Source organism: Saccopteryx bilineata, chromosome 12 (assembly GCF_036850765.1).
Source record: "Saccopteryx bilineata isolate mSacBil1 chromosome 12, mSacBil1_pri_phased_curated, whole genome shotgun sequence".
NCBI classification, from domain to species: Eukaryota; Metazoa; Chordata; class Mammalia; order Chiroptera; family Emballonuridae; genus Saccopteryx; species Saccopteryx bilineata.
The window spans coordinates 42,703,654-42,711,041 of NC_089501.1; positions in this window are offsets into that span (position 1 = coordinate 42,703,654).

Sequence of the window (7,388 nt, forward strand, 5' to 3'; positions counted from 1 at the left end):
TTACTTGTGGTTCTGTTTTTTTTTTGTTCTTTCTATCTGATTGGAGAACCCCCTTTAGTAATTCCTGGAGTGGGGGTTTTCTGATGATAAATTCCCTCATCTTTTCTGTATCTGTGAATGTTTTTATTTCTCCTTCGTATTTGAAGGATAGCTTTGATGGGTATAGTATTCGTGGCTGAAAGTTCCTCTCTTTCAGGACTTTAAATATTGGGGTCCATTCTCTTCTAGCTTGTAGAGTTTCTGCTGAGAAATCTGATGATAATCTAATGGGCCTTCCTTTATATGTTGTATTCTTCTTTTCCCTGGCTGCCTTGAGAATTTTTTCTTTGCTGTTGGTTTGTGTCAATTTCATTATGATATGCCTTGGAGTAGGTTTGTTGGGGTTAAGAAAACTTGGAGTTCTGTTTGCTTCTTGAACTTGAGGCTTTAGTTCCTTCCACAGGCTTGGGAAGTTCTCATCAATTATTTGTTTAAGTATGTTCTCCATTCCATTTTCTCTCTCTTCTCCCTCTGATATACCTATTATTCTTATGTTATTCTTTTTGATGGAGTCAGATAATTCTTGTAGGGCTATCTCATTTTTTTTAATTTTTGAGTCTCTTTCTTCTTCTCTCTGTTGTGCCTCAAGTTGCTTGTCTTCTATTTCACTAATCCTCTCTTCTATCTGACCTGTTCTATTAGCTAAGCTTGTTACTTCATTTTTCAGCTCGTGAATTGAGTTTTTCATCTCTGTTTGATTTGTTTTTATAGTTTCAATTTCCTTGGACATATATTCTTTGTGTTCATGGAGTTGTTTTCTGATCTCCCTATATTGCCTTTCTGTGTTTTCTTGTATATCTCGGAGGATTTTTAGGATTTCTATCTTGAATTCTCTGTCATTTAGCTCCAAGGTTTCCAATATATTAAATTTTTTCTCCATAGATTTTTCCTCATCTAGCTGTGTTACCTCTCTTTCTTTTGTATCCATGATATTCGATTTTCTCTTCCTTAATGGCATCTGAGGGTGGTTTTGTTGATAGTATTAATGAGATTTAATAAAGAATAAAAAGTTAAAAAAAATAAAAAAATAACAAATCGAAAAGAGTTGTTTTTTTTAAAAAAAATTAATAATGAAATAAAGAAAAATAAAATAAAATAAAAATTTTTAAAAAAAGGAAATTATTCCCCCCCCCCTCTTTTTTTCCTCTCCTCTCCTCTCCCCTCTTTCTTGAGAAAATCTTGTGGTGGACTGTGAGTTATAACAAACAATGCCTGTGATGGAGGGCCTGAATTGGGGAAAAGTAATAAAGGGGCAAAAAAGAGAGAAAGAAAAAAAAAAAAAAAAAAGGAAAAAAAAAAAGAGCGTATGGACCCACAAAAAGCAAATAAGGAAAAAATTTGGGTCAAGAATAAAATGATTTGCTTTTAGGTGTTGGTTTTCTAAGAGTTATGATGAGAGGAATAAGAGGAAAATGGAAAAATGGGGGGACAAATTAAAAACTTACTATTGTATTTAGTGGAACAAGAACTAGATAATATGGAGAGCCAGGGATGGGAGCACTGCTAGTGAGTTAAAAAGGTGAAGTAAAAACCCCCCAAAATGCCACAAACATAGGTTTGAGTCCCAGATAAGATAATTTGTTTGTTATTGAGGTTTGAATGAGAGGAGATGTAAAGGAGAAAGGAAGAAACTAATATAGAGGGAGAAAAGAAAGAGAGAGAGAGAAAAAAAGAGGGAACCACTAAAAGAAGAAAAAAGAAAGGAGAGAGAGAGAGAGAGTTAAGGGTTTTGGAGTGCAACCCTCATAGAGAGAAAGGAAGAGAAGAGAAATGATAATGGGAGATGTAACACTTATGGGTAGTGTAGTTCAAGGAGAGGAGAGAGTAAGACCGGTAGAGAGTTAATCGGCCAAATTGGAGGAGGAAAAAAAAGTATCAAGAATGAAGATAAGAGAAACAAACAAACAAATATAATAAAATGGGATAGGTTATAAAGTCTGCAGATTATTCTTGATTTTGAGAGATTATCTTCTTGCTTTTTCTTTTCTCTCCGTCTTCCTCGTCGGTGACTCTGTACCCCGGGTTCTGCCCCTTTGGCACGCTCAGGTAGAGGTTTGCAGTTGATAAGTCTCTATGGCAATGTCATGTATTGTGCTTTATTCTCGTTGGGAGTCGAGACTCATTAGCATTTATAGGCTCCGACAGTGAGAGAGTCCGTGTTCCTGGAGCCTTTCTCCTAGTCTTTCCTTCCTCAATTAGTAGCCTGATAGTCCAGGTATGGGGTTGCTGCTGCCTCTGCCTGGATAGTAAGAGGCTCAAATTGCTGGCAACTCCCCACTCTATTTCCACTCAGCACAGGGCTCTGGGTAAGGCTCAGTCAGTCAGAGCTGCTAGCATAATCAGGTGAGCTTTCCGCCCACTCGAAGACCTCTGGCTCTGCCACTCTATCCGGTAACACAAGCGGGCGCCCACTTCCGGGGCGCTTGGAGGAAACTCTCACTCACTGTCTGCAACCAGGATATCCGGCCAGCAGTCTCACGCTCTGAGTGAAACCCCCAACCGCAGGGAAAAGTTGCAGCGTTGGAATTGAGTCTCGCTCCGTCCCCGTGTGCGGCTTTTGCAAGGCGCTGGGGTGGCCCGAGATTCCGCTTTGGCCCACACAAAGGCCCCTGACTCTGCCCCTCTCTGCGATAACACGGGCGCGCTCTGCCGAGGCACTCGGAGGAATCGCTCACTCCTTATCTGCGCGCGCAAACCAGGATATGAGGCCGGCCGCGGTTCCCTCTGAGTGAAACAGCCTCCAGCACGGAAAATCTCCACCGTTGGGATTAGTTCTCACTCCCTCCCATGCGTGGCTTTCCCAGGGCGCTGGGGCTGCCCAGAGACTCTGCCCTCAGCCCACAGAAAGGCCTCTGACCCTGCCTCTCCGTGGGGCAACACGGGCACCCACTTCCGCGGCTTAGGAAGAAATCTCTCTTCCACTAACTGCGCACCGACCAGGAGACCGGGTAAAATGGCCGCTCCGCTTGTCTTTCTTTGTTTGGGTTTGGCGCGAGTGTTAGCTTGTATTGCCCGGGTTGCCACAGGATCAGATTTTCCTCGGCTTGGATCTCTGAGCCACAGCCTGGTTCGGCCGTTTTTGCTGCGGCGGCCTGGATCTATTCACCCCCTTTGCCCACCTCAGTTTCTATATTCACAGTTACCAGAGAAAGCCGCCCTGTTTAGGTTAGTGAGGAAGGCGGAGCATTTCTTACTCCCTATTTCCTTCGGGGTTTGGTTATATATTTAGCCAATTTTTCACTCAATCATACCTTTGGGTGTATTGCGAAGAATCTGGAAGCTCCAAGTATAGGTTTTTCTGTTTCTGGTTGAAGATCTTGTTGAGTTTTGGGGGAGATTTATCGGTATCGCTTCCTACTCCGCCATTACTCTGACGTCATCTCCTTCCCTGTCTTTTTGCCTCTCTGCAGTTCATTTCCTCCCATCCAAGCCTATCTCCTTTATTTTTCTCTCTTGTCCCCTTCTGCCCACTCTCTTTACTGTCCTCCAGTTTCTCACTCATGGCCTGAAAACAAAAGGATAATTTGAAGGACACCCTATTTTTGAGTAAAATAAAGTATTGATTAATAAAAACCAATGCCACAGTCTTATAAATGTTTTAAAAGGCCAAGCTAATCCCTCTGGATTATCACAAAAAGCCTCCATCTCTCTCCCCTCTACCCATAATGCCTCTTTTTTCTTAATTAATTAACTTTTCTCCTTTAACATTAACATGCAAGATAAATATAAAACATTTAAGACCTAATCTGTAGTGACAACTAATGGACCACTGGAATGTCACCATGTCACTGTAGACACTGAGCTTGGCCACCTCAAGGATCCCACAGGCTTGTTGGGAAGACAGACAGTGACAACTCCGTTTGACAAATTCTCTAGCAGAAGTTACCATCAGAAAGCAGTGAGGGGGTAGTGGATGCCAAGTTATTTCTCTTCTTTTTTAAGAAAAATATTTCTCAAAGTCTCCTTTGATAGTGGTTATGATTAAGATGGTAAAATTTCATCTGGATTAGAAAAATGTTAGACAGTGTACTGCTGGCTGGCTAACTAGACCCACAGGATATTAATGAACAGTCAGGATAACCCGTATAAATTTCTAGTGGTGGACCACAGGGCTCTGAGGCTCTGTTTTACTCAGCTTTTGTATTAGTGCTTTAATAAAATCATAAAAGTCATTCTTATAAAAGTATGCAGAAGACATATACTTGCCAGAAACAACTAATTCAACTGATATCAAGATTTGTAGTAATCTTAGTATGTTGGGACAATGCATCAAAATAAATCAGATCCAACTTAAAAGGGAGTAAAACTTCACTTAGGAGCACACTGTTGTATCCTTCTAATAAACATTCCTATTCTTTGTGCTGGTATGTCAATTTCTCTTCTTGCAACCAAGGGTTTCCAAATTAACACAGCTGATAACCTCAACTTCTCATGTGCCTAACCTCAGGGGACCTGGGGAGTTGCTAGGGAGTGGATAAGAGAAGCAGACTGAATCCTATGCTCTGCTCTGTTTTCTTCTGTGGCCTAGCATGGGAGGTAGGTTAATTTGGTTTGAAGTTGAAAGTGACATAAATAAAACTCAACAGCAACAAAGCCCTGGATGCCAAACTTAAAAATTCGAGAGATAAACCAACTTGTACCATAGTTGGAGTCAAGTGATCACTACAGAGAGAAATATGTCTCTTCCAATCTCTTAACTTTTGTTTCCTGACTGTTGCAGTCATTTTTAGACAGGTGCTTACCAAATGGTAACAAATATCTTCCTCAACATCTATGACTTTCCAACTCAGCAGAATGCAGATCTCTCTCCCATTAGTTTCAGCAAAGCCCTAAGGGGGGGTTCTCACTAACCTAACTGAGGTTACATCTCCGAAACATCACTGTGGCTGGGTTGGAGTGACCATATGCAGGTCATGTGCCCACTCTTGCTTTGGAGGAGTTAGTAGCAGTGTATAGAATTATAGCTACCTAAACCACAGGAGGTAGGTTCCCATATGAAAGAGGAATCTTTTGAATAGAAGCAGAAGGAAATGGATACTGTACACACCAAGACAACAGATGTCCACCCTGGAGGTAATATTTCCATTATGCTATCCATGATAATACTTGAGAAGAATGGATGGAAAATGACTAGAAGAACCAGAGATGAGAAAATGAAGGGATGGTGTTTGAGTTGTTTTAATGCTTGAGAAGAGTGAAAAGTCTTAAGTTTCTTACATTTAGAGAACAGAAATAAGGATCATTGAGTAGAAGATTCTAAGAAGTGAATTTTAGATCAATATATGAAAACACTTTATAATGACTTAAGTTGTTTAGCAATGGTTCAGTCACTGATCAAGCTCTCCACAAAGTGAGAAACTAAGCAGGAATTCTGGTTAATGAAGAACCTTAAGATCCTATAGCTTTTTATCTTTAAATGATAATGGCAAGAATTCAATGCACTACTTAGGCAGCCTCATTGAAAGCTGGCTACTTCAAACTACGCAAGCCCATGGGAATTTAAAACCTCTGACCAAGTTGATTATCAGTGCCTGTAAACATAGGTGCGTATGTCAGCATTTGTACAAATATAATCTTTATACAACTACTTCTTGCTACTGGAAAGGTGCCAGTAGCTTCTGCGGATGTAGTTGCATTTCTTGGCTTACGTTTAAGCACTAAGAAGTCTCAGAAATGCATCCTATAGCCTGACCGGGAGATTTCTATTTGTAAACACTCTGATAATATATGACTAAAGAAAATTGGGTAAGAAGGAAGGTTTGTTTTACATTCTGCAATGAGCAGATCTGGTGAGCTTGGAAATTCTATAATGAATGTTTCTCTAATTCACTTATAGTCTCTGAATGATGATAATGATGATAATAATAATGATTATAGCTTTTATTTATTTATTTATTTATTTATTTATTTTTGTATTTTTCTGAAGCTGGAAACGGGGAGAGACGGTCAGACAGACTCCCGCATGCGCCCTACTGGGATCCCGGCACGCCCACCAGGGGCGACGCTCTGCCCACCAGGGGGCGATGCTCTGCCCCTCTGGGGCGTCGCTCTGCCGCGACCAGAGCCACTCTAGCTGCTGGGGCAGAGGCCAAGGAGCCATCCCCAGTGCCTGGGCCATCCTCGCTCCAATGGAGCCCTGGCCGCGGGAGGGGAAGAGAGAGACAAAGGGGAAGGAGGGGGAGGTGGAGAAGCAAATGGGCGCTTCTCCTATGTGCCCTGGCCAGGAATCGAACCCGGGTCCCCCGCACGCCAGGCCGACGCTCTACAGCTGAGCCAACCGGCCAGGGCTATAGCTTTCATTTATTGAGTGCCAACTCCTAATATTAATACCTAACATTTATTGCTGTCACTATAAAAATAGCTAATACCAGTTACTGGGAATAATTCTAGGTTCTTTACATGTATTATATCATTTAATACTTATAAGATTCCTATGAGGCAGCTAGCTATATGATCATTGTCATATTAGCAATGAACTGATGAAGAAGCAGGGTTTAATAACTTGCCCAAATCCTATAGTTTTAGTAGCAAAATGGGGTGTGTGTCCAAAATGGTTTCATATGTATTATCATTTTTATGAAAAATTTATTTTATTTTTCATGTGTGTTTCTTATAGTTTACACCAGCTTTACAAGAGTGTTTGGCTATTTGTAAGGAAAATCTACAATGGTACGGCAACATATATCAAAAGAAGTCTGGAAACTAGAAAATACAAAATAAACTTTTTTAGATTAAAAAATTGGTCCCATTGCTTTACACATAGAGCTCTTTAACCTCCAAAGCTATCTGAGGTTGAACAAAAATGTATTAAGTGTATTTTTGAAAATATAATTAATATACTCTTTAAAAAAAGTTTCTTCTATTTCCTAACTTGTTGGATGCCTCGTGTGTGTGTGTGCATGTGTGTAGGCCATTACTCTGCTGGCCAAACAAGCATATTTTTGGGCCAAAATTAGCCCAGAAGAGCTCTAGTTATTATATCAAATACAGATCTCAGAACATAAATTTTCAGACATATGATTATATGGAGAGTTGCAACTATTTATTTTGTTTAATCCTTGTCAATAACTATATCTAAAAGGCAAAAATACATTTAAATTTTTGATACTAAGTCAGAAAAGTATACCTTTCCATTTTAGGTAATATTAAAGTCTATTGAATTTAAGGAGATTCTGTATCCATTCATGAAAAAGGTCAAAGCTTCCCTTGAAGAGATCAAAATGTGTTAATATCCAAGTGACTAGTACAGGATCTATCACTTTCTTTAAATTACACCATTAACCTTTGAAGAATGTTTCAATAGTCCCCTTTTATAAATGATGAAAATGAATATCAAGAAGTCATGCCAC